Source organism: Sebastes umbrosus, chromosome 11 (genome assembly GCF_015220745.1).
Source record: "Sebastes umbrosus isolate fSebUmb1 chromosome 11, fSebUmb1.pri, whole genome shotgun sequence".
Lineage (NCBI taxonomy): Eukaryota > Metazoa > Chordata > Actinopteri > Perciformes > Sebastidae > Sebastes > Sebastes umbrosus.
Genome location: NC_051279.1, coordinates 17,262,244 through 17,280,842, shown reverse-complemented (window position 1 = coordinate 17,280,842; position 18,599 = coordinate 17,262,244). Strand labels below are relative to the sequence as shown.

Below are 18,599 nucleotides of genomic sequence, written 5' to 3'. Positions count from 1 at the left end.
CAGGTGCTATTTGAAATTATTTGTACGTAGTGGCGGACTCAGAGAGGCAGGGGTGGAAAAATTAAAAAGAGCACCAGCTGCACACGGTGGGGCATCACCGCGCAGAAAGATTTCTAGCATGTAGGGCAGCCTATATGGCACTGGGTCATGTTTTCTGAATTTGAAGGCCTCCCTAGAGGGCCCTGCATCACATTTTCTCCACTGGATCACGTTTTCTCCACTGGAAAGGCACCCTAGAGGGCAAGTCACCATGTTTTCTCCACGGGAAGGGCACCATAGAGGGTACTGCATCACATTTTCCCCACTGCAAAGCACTTCATCATGTTTTCTCCACTGAAAGGGCACCATAGAGGACACTGCATCACGTTTTTTCCACTGGATCACGTTTTCTCTACTGGAAAGGAACCATAAAGGGCACTCCATCATGTTTTCTCCACTGGAAAAACACCATAGAGGGCACTCCATCATGTTTTCTCCACTGGAAAAACACCATAGAGGGCACTCCATCATGTTTTCTCCACTGGAAAAACACCATAAAGGGCACTTCATCATGTTTTCTACACTGGAAAAACACCATAAAGGGCACTTCATCATGTTTTCTACACTGGAAAAACACCATAGAGGGCACTTCATCATGTTTTCTACACTGGAAAAACACCATAGAGGGCACTTCATCATGTTTTCTCCACTGGAAAAACACCATAGAGGGCACTTCATCATGTTTTCTACACTGGAAAGGCACCCTAAAGGGCACTTCATCATGTTTTCTCCACTGGAAGGGCACCCTAGAGGGCACTTTATTGTGTTTTATCTACCATAGGGGCATCCACTTTTACACTTTTGCTGCCATTTGTTCGAACATGGGGGAACCAAGGGGTCGGTCGTCACCCCTCCTTGAGTCCACACGTGTTTGTTGAAGTTAAAGTCGTTATTAAGCGTGGTGTGAGTCAAACAAAGAGATGTATGTGTGCTTGTGTACATATGTGTTTGTGGAAATGTGTGTGTGTGGACATGAAGCCCAGCTCCCCCTCCCTTGCTCGCTCTGTGTGGAAAGCGAACCGGAGCAGCGTAATGTAGCTGTTTCCACAGTGGAAGCCTGTTCCTGGATAGGAGCTGCAGTGGAAGTTCCCCCTCATGGAGCGAAGGAACACAAGGAGGGAAAGAAGAGAGGGGAAGAGGAAAGACAGAGCAGAGGAAAGGACTGAGTGGCAAGTTTAAAGAGAGGGCAACAGAGAGAGGAGAGAGTATACAGAGACAGCAAGAGAGGAACAAAGAGTAAGGGGAGAGGAGAGAGAGAGGAACAGAGACAGTGATGCTGAAGGCCTTGTGGGGGAGGAGGTGGAAGGGGCTGTTGGCATTGGCTAAGTGGGTCAGTCTGAAGTCATGACCTGCCATTGACCTGAGTCTGGTCTGGTAACTGTTGGAGGGATTTCAAGAGGAGCCTCTCGGCCTTACGCTGCCATGTTCAGACAGAATATCAAATACTATGGTTGTTAAAGTTAATGTGATAATAACATGTTAACGCAAATTCATTTTTACACCACTAATTTCTTTAACGCATTAACGCAACTTAGGTTGTATTGAGCTCAGGTTTAAAGCTAAGCTAAGCTCAATTTTGGCTAGGAAAAACTGGCATTGCCATTTTCAAAAGGGTCCCGGACACACTGACAGCTGTTGTTGCCGGTTGGGCTTGACTTTGCCATGTTATGATTTGAGCTTGTGATTTTTAGCATATTTTTTATGCTAAATGGAGTACCTTGCGATTAACTGTGGATCATCATGCAATTAATCACGATTCAATATTTTAATCGATTGACAGCCCTACCAAATACATATATAAAAAGTTAATTAAAAGGTAACGTGTGGTGGTTTTGGCCACTAGTGGAGCTGTGGAGCAATATTTTGATAAGAATGTTCCCGTTTTGTTTATTCCCTTTATTTGGTTGTTGAGGTAGTAGTGTTTGTCGTACACTATTGAGTGTTGAGAAGGGGACAGCCCATTGTTATTCCGAAACACCAAAAGCCCATTTGTCCGACCTAAAAAACAAACCCCAAACCCCCATTATCCCAAGGCCCCCACACTCTTCGTGTAACAAACAGAAGCACGTGGCTAATACTATGCAGAATGGTGGCGATCAAAGGATTTCATTGGTATATTTCCGCAGGCGGAAATCCGCTGAAGTCAAAGTCCGTCCGAATATTTTTTTTAAATTTCCGTGCAAATATTTCAAATGAAAATCCGTGCTTTGTGTGAAACGGCTTTAATATTGATGGAGAGTGGCAGTAACGTGCCAAGAAAAATAGAGATGCACCAGCGAAAAACGGGAAGGAGAATTACTCTCCCATAAAAAAAATAAAGGTTTTAAAAAGAAAAAAACGATTTCAGGTTAATTAACACTTCTTTTAAAAAATGACTTTGCAAATGTTTTATAAGGAACAATGTATTCATTACATTATTTAGGCCTTACCCTGTGGAGTTTTCTAGTAAACAAACACGCCTTTGAATAAGTAACTAACCATGATGTTACCAAAAAGTACAAGTTGACAGAGAGTTCTTTTTCTTCATAACTGCATGGGTTGAATTAAATTATCCAGCTAACAACACGGACGCTTTACAGCAATCAAAATATGTGTCTATGTGTATTAATGTATAATATGTATTATAATCTATGTAATGTTTGGTCATATCTGGGTCAACATGTCAATCTTGGAATAAATGTTCCTTAACAACATGTAGGAAAAGTTGTGACCTATAGTATCAGCTGAAACAAGTCGGCTTCAAACTATGAGTTTTACACTTATGCTATATTAGAGCCAATCAGAATTGTGTATTGTCTGCAGTCACGGTGCTATCTAAAACAATAACGTCACTCTGGTTCCTTCTCTAATGACCCCTCAGCCACTTATTGGATGAGGATTTCAAAGCAGCACGGCAGCCGGCCAGACTGAGGCCCAAATGAAGCTATTTATCTCACAAGCACACAACTTTCCAAACATTACACAACATTACTGAGCAAACATTTAGACAACAGAACCCTCTCTCTAACAGAGTTAGTTAGGTGAATCACATCCGGTGAGTAAGCAGATTATTCAACAGAGAGCAAAGGGAGGAGTGCTGTCTCCTTCATCCCAGTAACAGAGCTAAAGCTGCTCTGATGTCACTCCTACTGTCACAGATATTTCACATTAACACATCAACGCACTGATGACTTGCAATGTACAGCAGCTCACTGTAGCACCATGAAGTTCCCCTTAATCATCATGAGGAGCACTCAAGTAGTGAAAACAGCTGCGTAACATCTGTGGCTCTTAAAAGAGCTTTCGGAAAAATAACCCTGATGATGCCATCAGGTCATCACGCTACTGAGTTGCATTATGGGAACTGTAAGATTCTACGTTTTTGGAGCTTGGCCCAACTAGAAGCTAAAAGTCAGTATAACTCTGCTGCATTGAGTTTGACCATTTTTTTTAATCAATCCCCCAACTTTATGAAAGTGAAAATGGATTATCGCTTGACAAAAATGTGAGCTTGTATCAAATGCCCCAGCCTGGTCGCACGATAAGATGTATGAAGGACACGATAATGCGCAAGGCGAGTAGTGATGTTTGTCGCGTTTTTTTTGTGACGTGTGTGACATATCTTCCGTAGTGATGTCACATTGTTTCTGTCCGTATTTTACTTAGTTTACATACTTATTTTAAGGCCAATCATGATGTTTTTTCTAAACCTAACCAGGTGGTTACAGATACTGTATGTAATGGTGAAAATATTTGTTCTGATGTGTTTTAATGCTAGGATAAAAAACTAATTGTAACACTTAAGATGGGGTATTTTCCTACCATATAAAGACCAGTTGTTCCTATAGACATCCCATAGTTGAGCTCTTTTGTCATTTGCCCTTTTCAATAATTTCTATTGTATGAAAACTATAACAGAAGGTTTTATCTACCAAATGTTTATAAACAGGGTTCAAATCACGCTTACTTGATTTCCCAGTATCTGCCACGCTTGCAAGTGACTTTACGCTTTGGATCGCAGGATTGCAGTCACACCCCATCTGGAGAACATTGCAGGCAGACTGCAGCAGAGCATTATGAATGTATCACAGAAAAAGCAGGACCTTGGTGGTCTCAGACTTGGCAGAACCTTGAGCCTCAAAAACCTCCAGCCCGGTCAGAGCTCTATTATGTGGTCATCTAAGTGTGTGTGGGGGAGGACACTGGGAGCATACGTCTGCAAATGATGCAAAAGATGGGTTTTTTCGATATAATTTCTCCAGCTTGTTATTACACAAGCAGGTGGGCGTTTAGACGTAGACGCACTTACAGTGAAACAGATTTTTTGATTACCAATATTCCTGATAATCACACATTCAGACCTCGGAACTCCCTCTGAACGTCTTACATCAGCAACAAATTAGGTTAACAGTTTTGGGCACTGCACTCCCACACAAGTGAGCACTTCCAGTTATGGGGAGCGGCACGCGTAAATACTTGCTCTTCAGGTATGCAGCTGGCCAACAATCAGGAGAGAAGCCCTGATGCTCCTCTCTCGGAAATCTCTCTTATGGAAAATTCTGGGAGTGTCTCTCAGTGCGCACCAGTGGCTTCTGGGAAGTTCACATAGCACCAATGGGTGGTTGGGGTTTATTGCTAGTGCCTACGCATGACCGTGATATGCCATGTTGCATATGTTGGATTCCCGTATTCAGGTAATTGTTGTGCGCCAGGTTTCAATCGTGAGAAGATGAATTTAAATGTCAGAGTTGAGAAGCGGTGAATCATGAGGTGAACCTTTTAAAAGAAAAGGTGAAGGCTGAGGGGAAGCCAACTCAAATAACAAGATGAATCCTCTTGTGCAACTCATCGAAAGACGTTATTCACAAACGAGCCGCCGCATTGAAGCACAGTGACTTATAGTTTCGTCAAACAAAGAGAAAGAAGGAAGACGACTAACACGATAACGAACAAGACAGAGAACGAGGAATTATTAAATATTGTTAAATTTATAAGAGGATGCTGTTGAAGGTGACTGCATGAGGTTACTCAGGGTCACTCCTGAATGAATTGAACAATGTGTATGACCTGCTAGGGTGTATAGTGTATAATTTACATCACTGTATACAGAATACACTGTATCACTGGGTATAACATTTAAATTATTATAAATGCATTCATATAAGAAATATATTAATTGGATATCAGGAAATCCCAGACTATGTTTTAACTTTTATTTTATTTGATCTGTTTTTAATTCTATGTTCCCCTTTTTGCATTTATTTTTACCTGTCCTATTTTTTCTTGTTTGTCTGATGTTAATGATAACTCTTTATTTTATTTTTTTTATATTGGAGAGGATTTGTATAAGACTCTTTGCTTCCTTCCTCCCCTGCACATATCCATTTAGTTTTATTACCAGCTGCGAGCGTTTATGCCGTATTGTTTTCACCTTGTGAGTCTGTGTATCAGTCATCATGGCAAAATGTGCTCCTGGAGACACCGACTGTAGTGGGAACTACCACAGAAGCGGTTTAGAGTACTTTGCCGGATGTTTATTTCTGTGGACAGATTTTTTCACGACGATAGCGTCACAACCGTGCAAGATGCAGTCGAGAAACTTTACAGGTGTGTAGTTAAGATCAAAATGAAGGCCGAGTTCAAAGACGGTTGTGGTCAAAGCAAGGGGCCAGAAGTAGGGGGGTAGGAAGTGTGGAATTTTACGCATTTGCCCGATTTGGCGTCGCAGCTGTTGTGATCCCACTACAAAATGGTCTTTAGGTATTATATATATATTTTACCATTTTAATTGTGCAAACAAATAAACGATAGTCATAAAGCGAGATCAGTGAAAACTTTCTCCTGGTTAGATTACTTCATCTTGAAAACCTGAAAGACCAACAGCTCTCAAAATTTGACCCAAATAAGAAGTGAAACTGTTGTTTTGTTTCTGGTTTTGACTGATTGAAATATGTTTCACATTGTCAAATGATGAAACATACTAAATAAAGCCTACTAGAGTACTAGAAACAACTTTGAATAACTTATAGCGCACATATTTTCTTTTAACTTCAGACCATCCAAGATTGTTCAAACTGCCATAACGGGTGCACATTTGTCCAGTATTGTTATTTTGGGGATGTTTTTAACAACAATCATCTTGAGGACATTTTGATAGAAGAGAATAGAAGAGAAACAAATGTCAACTCTTCATAAAATGATTAATTTTCATCTTTTTTTACGCCCACTGCAGCCTCATTTAGTGAAAACGCGGTTTCACTGGAACTTCACAGTCAAGGTTTGATCTACATGAACCAAAAATATGCAGGTGTGAAAACTCCCTAAAGATTAAAACCTTTAAGTCATCTGCAAACCTGACAGGGATTATTGAATCTTATCACTTAGAAGTTTCTTTTTAGGGCTGTCCTCAACCAAAGAAATTCTTAGTCGACTAAACCTCATATGATTTTGTTGACTAATCGATTAGTTGAGTTAATCGACGATAGATCTGTAAAACTGAATTTCTCCACAAAGAATCACACACACTTTAAATCTTGTGTTTATCAGAGATGTGCTTTATAATTTTCTTGGAAATAAGTCATTCGGCATGAAAAAAGCATGAAAAAAATAGACTAAACGTCTAAAGAAATCTTAGTCGACTAAGACGACGATTAGTTGACTAATCAACTAAGAAAAATGTTTGAATATTTGCAACCAACACTGACAGCCTGTAGACAGCCTGTAGACACCCAAAGGTCAATCATAATTACACTTTTATAAAGGTTGAAAGGTAAAACTATGACTCTACATTGACAAATTATTTTAATCTCATTCACCCACACCATACACTCAATGAGTCAACTTGTAAAACAACAATGCAAATCTTTTATATTACATGTACATGCAAGCATTCACGCACAAATACAAGTGTTCACGCTCACAGACAGCCAGAGACAGAGACATGATCAGACAGGTTTCTCCCTACAAGCTGTTGCCTCTCTGAGCGAAGCTGCAAATACCTGAGGTTAATAAAGCCTAAACTTGTTATGTCTCATTAATAAAAGCCTCTCTGCACAGTCTTCCAAGCATTTCATTCATACACTGTCAGGGAGAGAGTGAATGGAAGCTTGGCTGGTGGTGTTGTTAGTATTTGTTAGACCTTGGATGTATAAAAATAAATGAATAACTGTCTCAATAGGATATACAGATAATTACCAGAGTCAGTGACAAAACTGAATCCTTGCAATATAAATTCACAGCTGACAATTAATATGCAAACATCAACATGTGGTGTGATGATGTAACACATTAGGAAATATGATTTTGTCCCTTTAGCTCAGTGGGTAGAGCGGGTTGTCCTTTAACAACAAGTTGGCGGTTCAATCCCCGGTTCCTACAGACTGACTCCTTGAGCGAGACACTAAACCCTAAGATGCTCCCCGGGTGCTTGCAGCAGCCCAGTGCTCCTAAAAATACTTAGGATGGGTTAAATGCAGAGGTCAAATTTCATGTATGTACCTGTATGTTCTATGACAAATAAAGGTTTATTTTTTTCTTCCATTTTTTAATCTTTCTTTAGTAAGTTTCACTCAGGGCAGTTTCATTCTCTCTTTTTTCTTTTTTACAGTAACGCACTGATCAAGTGGTTACACACTTTCACACCTGGAGGCGGCCCAGTACAACCACCGCCGAGCAGCTAAACTGGAGCAGTTGAAGGCAGGGCTGTAGTCAAGACCAATTTAATCAAGTCCAATTCAAGTCCAAGACCAGGTCCAGGTCCAGTTGAGTCCGAGTCAAGACCAAGTCCCAAAGCAGTCGAGATCAAGTCAAGACCGAGTCCAGAGCAAATAGAGTCCTGTTTCTGTCTTTCCAATGCTAATATAGTAATTAATGAGTTAGGATGGACAGAAATAAACTATCTATAAACAATATTGATCCATCTTCCAACATCAAACTCAAACTAATCAATGCATAGAATTTAAGTTTGAGGATCATTACAGGTTTTTTTTCATGCATCGTGTTGGTAGACGTTCTGTACAACTGATCCTGAATCAGCAAACAACTTGACCAGTTCTCAATAGCAGAGCCCGAAACCAAGACAATTCCGAGTCCAACAAGACACAAGACCAAGATAATTCCGAGTCCAGAAAGACACAAGACCAAGACAATTCAGAGTCCAACAAGACACGAGACTGAGACAATTCCGAGTCCAACAAGACACAAGACCGAGACAAGTGCAAGACTCCCAAAAATTGGTCTTGAAACCGAGAACAGACTCCAGTACTACAGCCCTGGTTGAAGGTTCAGGACCTTGTTCAAGCGCACCTCAGTAGCGGTTTTGCTCATTTATTCATATTTTGTTTCACTTTTGTTTTGCTTTTTGCACCGTGTTGTATCTCGCTTCTTGTTTTTTGCACTATGCCCTTTGATGCTGTACACTGCAAATTTCCCCACTGTGGGACTAATAAAGGAATATCTTATCTTATCTTATCTTACTTTCCCCGTGCAATCAGAGTTTTATTTTCTCAAAAATTCAAACCAGGACTGCAACCAACAGTCCAAAGCCAAAAAGATGCAACTTACATCATTTATGATCAAAACAAGTAGCAAACCTTCATATTTGCAAAGCAAATATTTGGTAATTTGCTTGAAAAATTACTAAAATATTAAATTGATTACCAATAGTTGCCAAATAAATTGTTGAAGCTCTAATCAAAATGCATAAAGATTTACTTAAGTACAAGCTATGTACTTTTAAATAACACATTTCTGTTGTGAAAATCATGCACAACAAGTATGTTATTTACAGTGGTAAAAGTAGTTTGTATCAGTATTAAATATTCACTTGTAATGACTGATTACAAAGATAAATGCAGCCATTTTAGTGTATTGTACCAGAGTAGGACTAGAAATAGGACACATGACGTGATGTGAAATACACCATGTCAGCAAGATTATTATCACAAAAAGTAAGAGGAAGTCACTGTAGCAGTAGTATTAGCAGTACTATAAGTAGTATCACATTTAATTTTTTTTAATTAATTTTTAAGCAGTATCCTCTTGCACGGCTATTTTTCAATTTCAGAAAGAATATAACACAGTGTGGTAATATGTCCTATATACTGTATATGATTCGGTTTGTGTGTTTCATTGTCAGTGAGCAAATAGAAAGAGGGGAAAGGTCGTCGGGGTTGGAGTAGTCTCAGCAGGTTTGAGCTGAATCCTCTGTCCACTACAAGTTGACTTCATTAGAAACACATCAGATACTTCAAAAAAGTATCAAAAGTGTCAGCAGGGGGGAATAGCCCAAACAAGGAAACTTTCCACCTCTGCCCACGGCTGTGACTCATGCAGAAATGCAACCACTTGTTTATCTGCAAGTGTGTGTGCGTGCGCGCCGCTCTAACCGTGCACATGCCCATGTGGTCAGCGTGTGACCCAGAATGACATTACTCTGAGCCACAGCAAAGCGTCAAACGCAGAGCACATATTTAGACCCAATACGCAGATTAAAAATCACAGAATACACACACACATTCTGCTCAAGTGTTGAATATCTGAAGGGCGACAAAGACACTGACTCAGCTACCAAAATGTCATCACTTCTTTATATGAAGTAAGCCTGAACATCAATTATGAGCTGTCAAGCAAATACCTGGGAGTGGAATGAGCGGAGGTGAAACTAATGAAGGTGTTCAGGTAGATGTGTCACCTCACAGCAGGGTCCAGATGTGAACAACTAAAGGTCAGAAAAACATTGATATCAATCCACAAATACATACACACACTTTTGCATACAGCCAAAATGTCCAAACTTTAAAAATGGCATCCTTGGCATCATACCAGGCCCTTGCCAGCATGTTTTATATAAACTTTTCTCATAAACTGCAAGCAAATATTTGGTTAATCCTCCATCCCTTGCTGCACCTCTCGCCGTGTCTTTTCAAGTGGACACCTACTGGATCTCAACTACGAGGAGATTCTCCCCGTTTGTTGTCTGGTATCTCGATCTAAACACTCCCTAAGAGGGGGAATTCTGTGATGTTTCAGCTCAAATGACAAAACCACATCACACACACTAACACACACACACACACACACATATACATATACACTAATACATGTTCCTGTTTCTGACATCTCCTAGAAAATGGCCTTTAAACAACTGCCTACACTGAGGTGACTCATACGCCCGCTGTTCAGATATTTCCACACACTATCTTATAAATTACACCCACACACACTTAAATTCGCCGCTGGTAGTTAAGTTGTAAACTTATTACCTGCAGTTGTGACACAATTATTTGTTTCCAGTAACCTTACATAACAGGTGAGTGGCTATGTGCTTCTGGTTTGCAGGTGCACAGGTACTGATAAGGAGGATTTTATTTTATTTTTTAATGCAAGATGACTGAAGTGACCACAGAGACAGGCTCATATGTGAAAACCAGACAGATTTGGGATAAAAAAAAGTCCAAAACCAGGAACAGGCATGTGATCAAAAGGTTTCCTTTGATGCAATTGCTCAATACCGAGATTGTCATAATTTAGGGGGTTTTCTGTGGTGCTGGCAAACTTCTGTATGTGGCACACGAAGGGTTCAGAACATGGAAACCATAAGCATCATGGGTTTAAAGATCCCCCTCAGACATGTTTTAAGAAATATAAAAATACTCTGTTTGGAATAATAATTTGTGTCTGATACGTCTTGAGATAACTTCTGTTGTGATTTGACGCTATATAAAAATAAATTGAATTGAATTGAATAAGTTTTTTTCCCAAAAACCTTAAAGGTGCTTTATACAATATTCAGAGCATTAATATAGCAGCAAACAACTATTTGCTATGTAAAGACATAGTGGAGTAATGTCTACCTGAGCAGAGAATGAAGTCACTCTCCCTCTGTGTGTGTTGTAATCACAGCTTCCGTTTGCTTTGTTGACCCTTGTTAACATTTGTTCACATCATGCATGTGAGTGCACCCCAATGGCTAGCTCATGGCCACCGCTCTGCTCTGCTATCATACGTTGGTTATCTTGAACTCAAATTAAAGGTAAGTGAGGGCGTGTCAAACTAGCCACTAGGCAGATATTATGCAAATGTGTTACTTGGTGACATCACCACGTTACGGAAGAAAAGACAAGACTTCAGTCAAGCTGTTTCAGGCAGTTCAGGAGCAGTGTTTCTGTGGGGGAGAGTAACTCCCTTTGGCGTGGACTTTGGGCTTTGTAACTTTGCAGAACTTTTACATGCACAAAAAAACTGTATGACACACTAAAGGAAAGGGAAAAAGTATAAAATCATAATAGGTACTCTTTAACTTTATGACAAAAATCTCTTCTGTAGATCTGCTCTGTCAGTAACACCAGGGTTTGAATAAGCAACCTTTACATTTGCATGATGTGCTGATGTTGAAGCCGTCATGAGAGCTCCATCACCCACATAGGATCCTTGTTGTTCACCGCCTGTTTGATATTTGTGCAACTGACCTGACTGGTATCCCCATGCCACAATACAACTCTTCCTTTTAATTACTGATCTGCTGTTGCCGCAGCGTCTCATTAAACGTGGAACGACTACTGTTACCCATTTGGTTGAATGCTGTCTGCGTCTGCGACTGACAAATGTCCCGCCCCAGCACGTAACTATTTGCTTTGTCTGTCAGTATATCCAGACTTGAAGGGTGTAGACAGACTTCTGATACTCACAATAATAGTTATTATAAAGGAGTCGAGCCAGTTTCCCTGAAGAGCAGCTTTATATCATGAAACCTTAAAAGTGAAATCATATCAAGACATTATCCACTTATTAATATCATAAATATGATATTTCTAAACGGATGTAAAGATAGTCACGCCACATAAGGACACTGCACTGGTCGACCTCTGTCAGAACCAGTCCACTATGACTCCACACATAAAAATGACGTGGACTTGGCAGCAAATATGCAGAAGCTTAAATGGATATTATTTCTTTGTAACCGAACAAACTATCACACTCACACATCCCACAACGTTTGCTCGCTCAACTATCACCTAATGCTCCATCCTGTGAGGAGAAATATATGGATGCATGGTGGAGGCCTTGTAAAACTGCAAGAACACAGATAAAAGCGGCTTCCCAAACCAAACAAAGGGGCTGGGTTCTACTCACACTGCCACACACTCTCCAAAATGTACACAGCGCTATGAATCATGCTGTTAAATTTCATTGCAGGGTAATAATAAGAGAGGCGATAAATCTGCCATCCAACAACCGAGGGAAACTACAGAACATTACGTACAAGCTGCTGTGCATTACCACTTTCTCCCTCTGTCGCGACACACACACACACACAAACACACACAAAAAAGTGTAAAAACACATCATGATAACATCACATAATGGCCCACAATCCCTCAGTGATATACAGTACACCTCCTGTGCCGTGGCTCGAGGAACACCTCTCTCTCCTGTCTTTGGGCACTGGTGTGATAAGGCAGTGATGGGTTGGATTACTTCACTTGGGTACTCCCGGGGGGAATCCCCCTGGTGTGACTGTACGTGTGTGTGTGTGTTGTCTGTGTGTGTGCGTCCCCACAGAAAGGGAAGAATGCCACTATTGAGCGCCCTGCCATTGCGCCAGCAATCCTCTCCCCCGCATCCCCGCCCCTTCCCGTCCTCGCTTGCACTCTGACGTACAGTTGGAGCAGATTTGGTGACACGAAGATAAAAGCCTTCCTCTGTTTCTCTGCTTTCCTCTTTTCTCCAGTGTCACCAGAGCGCTGAGTGCCGGTGCCTTGGCCGTAGACATAGAGAGCTCATTCAAACTGACACAATCACTTTTCACTTCTGCTTTGCGATAAGCCAGAGTGTCTCGGCGCAATATGGCCACCATATAGTCAGCAGCACTGTACACGAGGTCTAATGATGCTACACCACTGTATATATACTACAGCTGTGCTCCAACAACTGTGACTAACAACAGAGGCACTCTTTATGCAAAGGACCTAACTTCCTCTGTCATAAATCTGACAACTCTGACAATCCTGCAGAGGCAGCAGACACTCAACCTGTCAGAGCAATTCTTTATGGCCGGATAATTAGTTTTACACGCAGCAAGAAAAAGAAGAACAAAAAGAATTCATTTGATTTGTAAAATTGTATTTTGTCTGGCAGGAATTCCAAAGATTCACTCACCATTCATCCAAGATGTTTGCTTTGCTGTTTGGCAACAAATTGGCAGCTTTACGTGGCACTCCTACCCTGCAGAGAAAAGAAAGAATAACGTCAAGTAAATTCCAGAGAGAAGATGGGATTGACCACGTCATCAACAAGTTTTAATTGTTTCATTTTCTTGTTAAAACTGCACGGTGGAAAAATAAATGCAGCAGATTAAAAGAAATATTGCATGAGGACAAAAATAGAGGGTAGTCTTATTTTTTTACTTGTTGAATGGTTATGTTAGTTAACAAAACTGCACACCATTGTTCTTGTTCCACCTTGCCAAAGTATATGAAGTTATATGGCCTTTCTGATTTTGCTCTGACCACAGTGTAAGTCAGGGATGGGGGATATTTAAAGGAGACATTTCATGCTCAGTTCATTGCTTGTGCACATACAGTTTGGTGTCTGGAGTGCCTACCAACCTACAAACTGTTAAATAAGACAACCCAGTTTTTTTTGTGGGCTGCCTGGATCAGAAAACATGTGATTCAACAAACCAATCAGATTTGGCTCCCCTTCCTATGTCACATGCAGGCTCATTCTAATAAACCGCCCACAACGTGAGAGCTAGGCTACGTTCCAAGTCACACTTTTTCTTTTTACGTTTAGTACAAAAAGTACTAAAGAGAGAAAAAAGAGATGAATTCTTCATAGAGAGACAAGGAGGGTCACAAGGACATTTTAGTTTTATAACTGGTTAAAATTAGGGCTTGGTTAAATTTGAGGTTAAGTTTGTATTGGTTATGACAAAAGGTAGGGTGAGTCTCCAAGGAAATGTTTGTAACTCAAAGCAATGTCATCCTTGTTGACAACAACAAGCGCTTGTGCTTGTGAGTATTACTGTCTCTCTGTGTGAATGAGTCACCTGACACGCGACACTGGTGGACGCAGTTGATTACCCACACGTCCAATTCTATTAAAAGGACACGGTCATAATCTCTAATCACTTCCATGTCTGGCGGAATAAGAGAGCAGGTTAATCTGGATTACACGTCACCATGGTGAGGTCACACAGCCGAAGCAGCTGATACCCTGACCAGCCAGGAGGAGAGACCAGGTGAAACACAAAGACAGGAGACAAACAAAGAAGCTGATGAGTTATTCGAAGAAAGATAAATTATCCATTTACAAGAGTTTACCTTACATGACCAAAATAGGCTTACAGATACTAATAGGGAACATGAACAACAAGGGTATTGTAGTACTTATGCAAAATTTCACAAAAATAATAAAAATATGAAAGCCTCTTTTATAAAAAAAATAAATGATCCTTTTATAAGGGCTTACACGAGATGACTCAGATTTGCCTTAAATCTGACGTGAGGGTGAACAGCACAGGACATGAAGAAGAACTTGTGATCTATGCCTATAGGATACGTTTTACCTTAAATCAACTCAAACAGCAAACAAATGTATTGAAAAGTGTCCTGATGAGATGGCACATTATGATAAACAGATAAGAACCACATTAGAGAGCTAAAAAAATGTTGAAGTGATGCCAGGATTATCCATGAAAGGTGTAATATTCACCCTTCAGTTAATGCCCCTGCATACAAACCAAACTAGGGTTCACCTCCATCAGATGGAAGACTCAAACTATTCACAACCGTTTCAGCAAGTGTGGAAAATGTGAATTAAAAGGGTGAAATTTCAAATTAAATTCAATTATAGACTTCAACACAGCGTCAATCCGGAAGAGTTTTTTTTAGCTGAGGCCTGGTGGCATGTGATGTGCATGCCCTGCAGCTGATTCTGGCATGTAGGACTGACCACAGTGTTCCCCAGCATTAATCACCACTCACTCTTCAAGCATGTTATAAACAAAACGTAGCATGACTGGAATGTTGGCTCCTCTGCACATTTCACTGCATACTGGGATGTGATGAATTGGGACAATTTGGGTCATTGTAGGCCTGTGTTTTGGTGTTCCAACAGGGATTTTCTCTAATATGTACTAGGGCTGCACAATTAATCGAAGATTAATTGCGATTTTGGCTTCCCACAATTAAATGAACATGATCGACTGCAATATTGACGTTCATAGAAAACTCTGCTGCATAAATCAAGCGCATCCTAAACTAACAGCTAGAGATGCACCGTGAATCAGCAGCCGATCGAAGCCGGACAGTTTTCAGTAGTCTCATATATCCGGTCACACACACATGTGCAGACGCAACATGATGGTTTTACGTCGGCACACAGCAGCACAATCAGTAACGTCACACACACACACACATCATGTCGTCAGTTTGGAAGTTCTTCAGTGTGAGTGAAGAAGACATAAAGCTGCAATTTGTCACAACTGCAAGTCCAAAATAAGCCGCCAGAGGAACAGCCTTAAAAACATCTGGAACAACTAACTTAATCAGAAACTTATTATATTGTAATTTATTCCCATGATGCTGCTCAGAGTCATCACAGTGACCCACTCATCTGCCAACAGCACGGAGCTAAAGAGCTCCATTAACTGGAGGTTGAGTTAGTTGAGTTACATAATGGTGTGTTCAAGCTCTGCTCAGTAAAAATATCAGGCGATGGTAAATTATAACGCTATCATGATGGGTTCAAATGGTAATCCTGGTGAGATGCTTGAGTAAATCCAGTTGTTTTCACAGCAATATAAAATAGATATTAGAGAGGGAATTATGACATGTTTAACTTCCTAACACTAGCTCTAAGCAGCATATGATTAGAATTACTTTTGCCAAGATTATTTTTTGGAATCAAAGCAAATATTTAAATAAAAATCTTTATTTCCTAATCATTTGAATTGTGTGTTTTTATATAAATAACCACTATAGATGACAATAACAAAAGTAAAATGATAATATTTAGAGTTTTTGATGGTTGGAATGAAGCACAACATGGAAGTGATGTTTATTTAAATGTTAAATTGCAATAAAGATATTTTGTCCCTAAAAAAATCTATGAATAATTGTGATAAATAATCTTAATATTGTGATTATCATTTTTGGTCATAATAATCGTGCAGCCCCCATTATGCACTCATGCATAAGGAAAAATGTCCTTATCTGCAGATCAGAGAGTGTAAAGGTGTTACACATGGAGAGGGATTCCCCTGGGGGCAGCATAAAGTGTGCACACTCTCCAACTTTTTTGCCCTTAATGCAACAACTTCTCCTGCACCAGCGGTGTATCCTCCTGACTACAGTGCTTTTTTACTCTTAAAAAAACAGTCTGTGCTCAGTAAGGATATTTTGTCCCTAAAAAAATCTATGAATAATTGTGATAAATAATCTTAATATTGTGATAATCATTTTTGGTCATAATAATCGTGCAGCCCCCATTATGCACACATGCATTAAGCAAGTTTAAAGGTGTTGCACATGGAGAGGGATTCCCCAGGGGCAGCCTAAAGTGTGCACTCCTTTCTTTACCTTTAGCCTGCAACTTTTTTGCCCTTTAATGCAACAACTTCTCCTGCACCAGCGGTGTATCCTCTTGACTACAATGCTTTTTTACTATAAGCTAAATAAATAAAGATATTTTGTCCCTAAAAATCTATGAATAATTGTGATAAATAATCTTAATATTGTGATTATCATTTTTGGTCATAATAATCGTGCAGCACACATGCATTAAGCAAATGTCCTTATATCTGCAGATCAGAGAGTTTTAAGGTGTTAACACATGGAGAGGGATTCCCCAGGGAAGCATAAAGTGTGCACACTCTCCAACTTTTTGCCCTTTAATGCAACAACTTCCTCCTGCACCAGCGGTGTATCCTCTTGACTACAGTGCTTTTTTACTCTAAACTAAAAAAAAAAAATTGTGATAAATAATCTTAATATTGTGATTTTCATTTTTGGTCATAATAATCGTGCAGACCCCATTATGCACACGTGCACAATAAGCAAATGTCCTTATCTCTGCAGATCAGAGAGTTTAAAGGTGGAGAGGGATTCCCCAGGGGGCAGCATGAAGTGTGCACAACTTTTTTACCTTTATTCTGCAACTTTTTGTCCTTTAATGCAACAACTTCCTCCTGCACCAGCGGTGTATCCTCCTGACTACAGTGCTTTTTTACTCTAAGGTAAAAAAAACAAAAAAAAAAAACAGTGTGTGCTCAGCTTAGCTGGTGTGGAAGAAGAAGAAGAAGAAGCAGCGCTGCCTGTGCGAAGCTTTCAAAGCCATCATCACATTCACAAACCTGTTGTATGTGTCTGCAGGTTATCCTACAACATCTTCAGGTGTTTTCCAACCCTTTGTGTCCGGATAGAGAGAGAAGCTGTGAGCAGGGAGATCTACTCTATTGCGGTTATATATCATCAGCTGACTGGTAAACTATGCCCTGCTGAATAACAACACTAACACTGAGTGTGCTGATTTTTTGTAGTAAACTGTATATCCTATATCGTCTTGGTCGCTTTTGCCGGATGGGATTCGCTGTACGGCTAAAAATACCTGTCTACGACTATATTTGGCTTGGCTGGATCACAATCGCGACGCTAAAATAGTCGGGCCCGCCCCGGGTACAATGAATGGGCTCTCTGCTATCTCTCTCTGCCTCTGTTGGACTCGGCCAGCTGCTAAATTTAGCAACAAGGCTTGCGTCAATCACGAGCCTCAGTGCGTCAGGGCTGGCCCCGCCCACCGCAGCGCGTCATTGGTCAGAATCAGGACGTTGACCGAGAAATACGCGCCTCCTGATTGGCTGCTGGGGATTATTGCTCTTAGCAGGCTCCGGAGGTACTTTTTTAATTTTGAGGTTGCTGAGCACGCTGGATGGATTTTGTTTTTATCAATGTGTGTATACCAGAAATTTTGGGTGGATGCTGATTATTTAAGAAGGAAAACTAGGGCAAACAATTCAATTTTCATTTTTTTGTTTTATTGTTGATATACATAGATTATATACATCATTTGTTTTGACTTGTTTGTTTGTTGGCATTGGTGCCAGCTGCTAATAATGTATACTCATACCTGTCATTCCTCTTTGGTTACCGAATAGCTGCAAAAATCCACATTCACAAGAACAGATGATAAATAAATCTGATAATAGGATGAGATAATCCCATTTGTTTCCACTGTAATTTCCTTTCTTTAAATAAGTGTCAATGTCTTGACAGAATAAGACTGGACACTTTAGGGAAGTCAATGATATAAGTTGATTTGTATTAGGAAATACAAAATTACTTGTTAGGATGGAGATTTTACTTGAGTTAAAGAAAGGTTATGAAAATAGTCAGAAAGAAGCACTTCCTGTTTTATCAATGTATGTGTACCAGAATATTTTGGGTGGATGCGGAACATTATTTAAGAAGGAAAACTGTGCAAACAACATCCACATTCACAAGAACAGATAATAAATAAAATCTGCTAATAGGATGAGATAATCCCATTTGTTTCCACTCTAATTTCCCTTGTGTCAGGAT

At 40.1% G+C, this 18,599-nt stretch overlaps 1 long non-coding RNA gene across 2 annotated transcripts in view; it reads right to left on the bottom strand.

Moving 5' to 3' along the window:
• LOC119496979 overlaps positions 1 to 17,680 on the bottom strand; it is a 35,141-nt gene extending 17,461 nt beyond the window's left edge. Inside the window, exons 1-3 of one of the 2 annotated variants that reach the window (XR_005208846.1) lie at positions 17,375 to 17,680; positions 13,177 to 13,242; positions 9,488 to 9,736 (exon numbers count right to left, since the gene is read on the bottom strand). This is a non-coding gene — a long non-coding RNA (uncharacterized LOC119496979). Of the gene's footprint in view, positions 1 to 9,487; positions 9,737 to 13,176; positions 13,243 to 17,374 lie in introns of those variants that run through there. The other variant, XR_005208845.1, reaches the window with a different exon arrangement.
• Between the last annotated feature and the right edge of the window lie 919 nt (positions 17,681 to 18,599).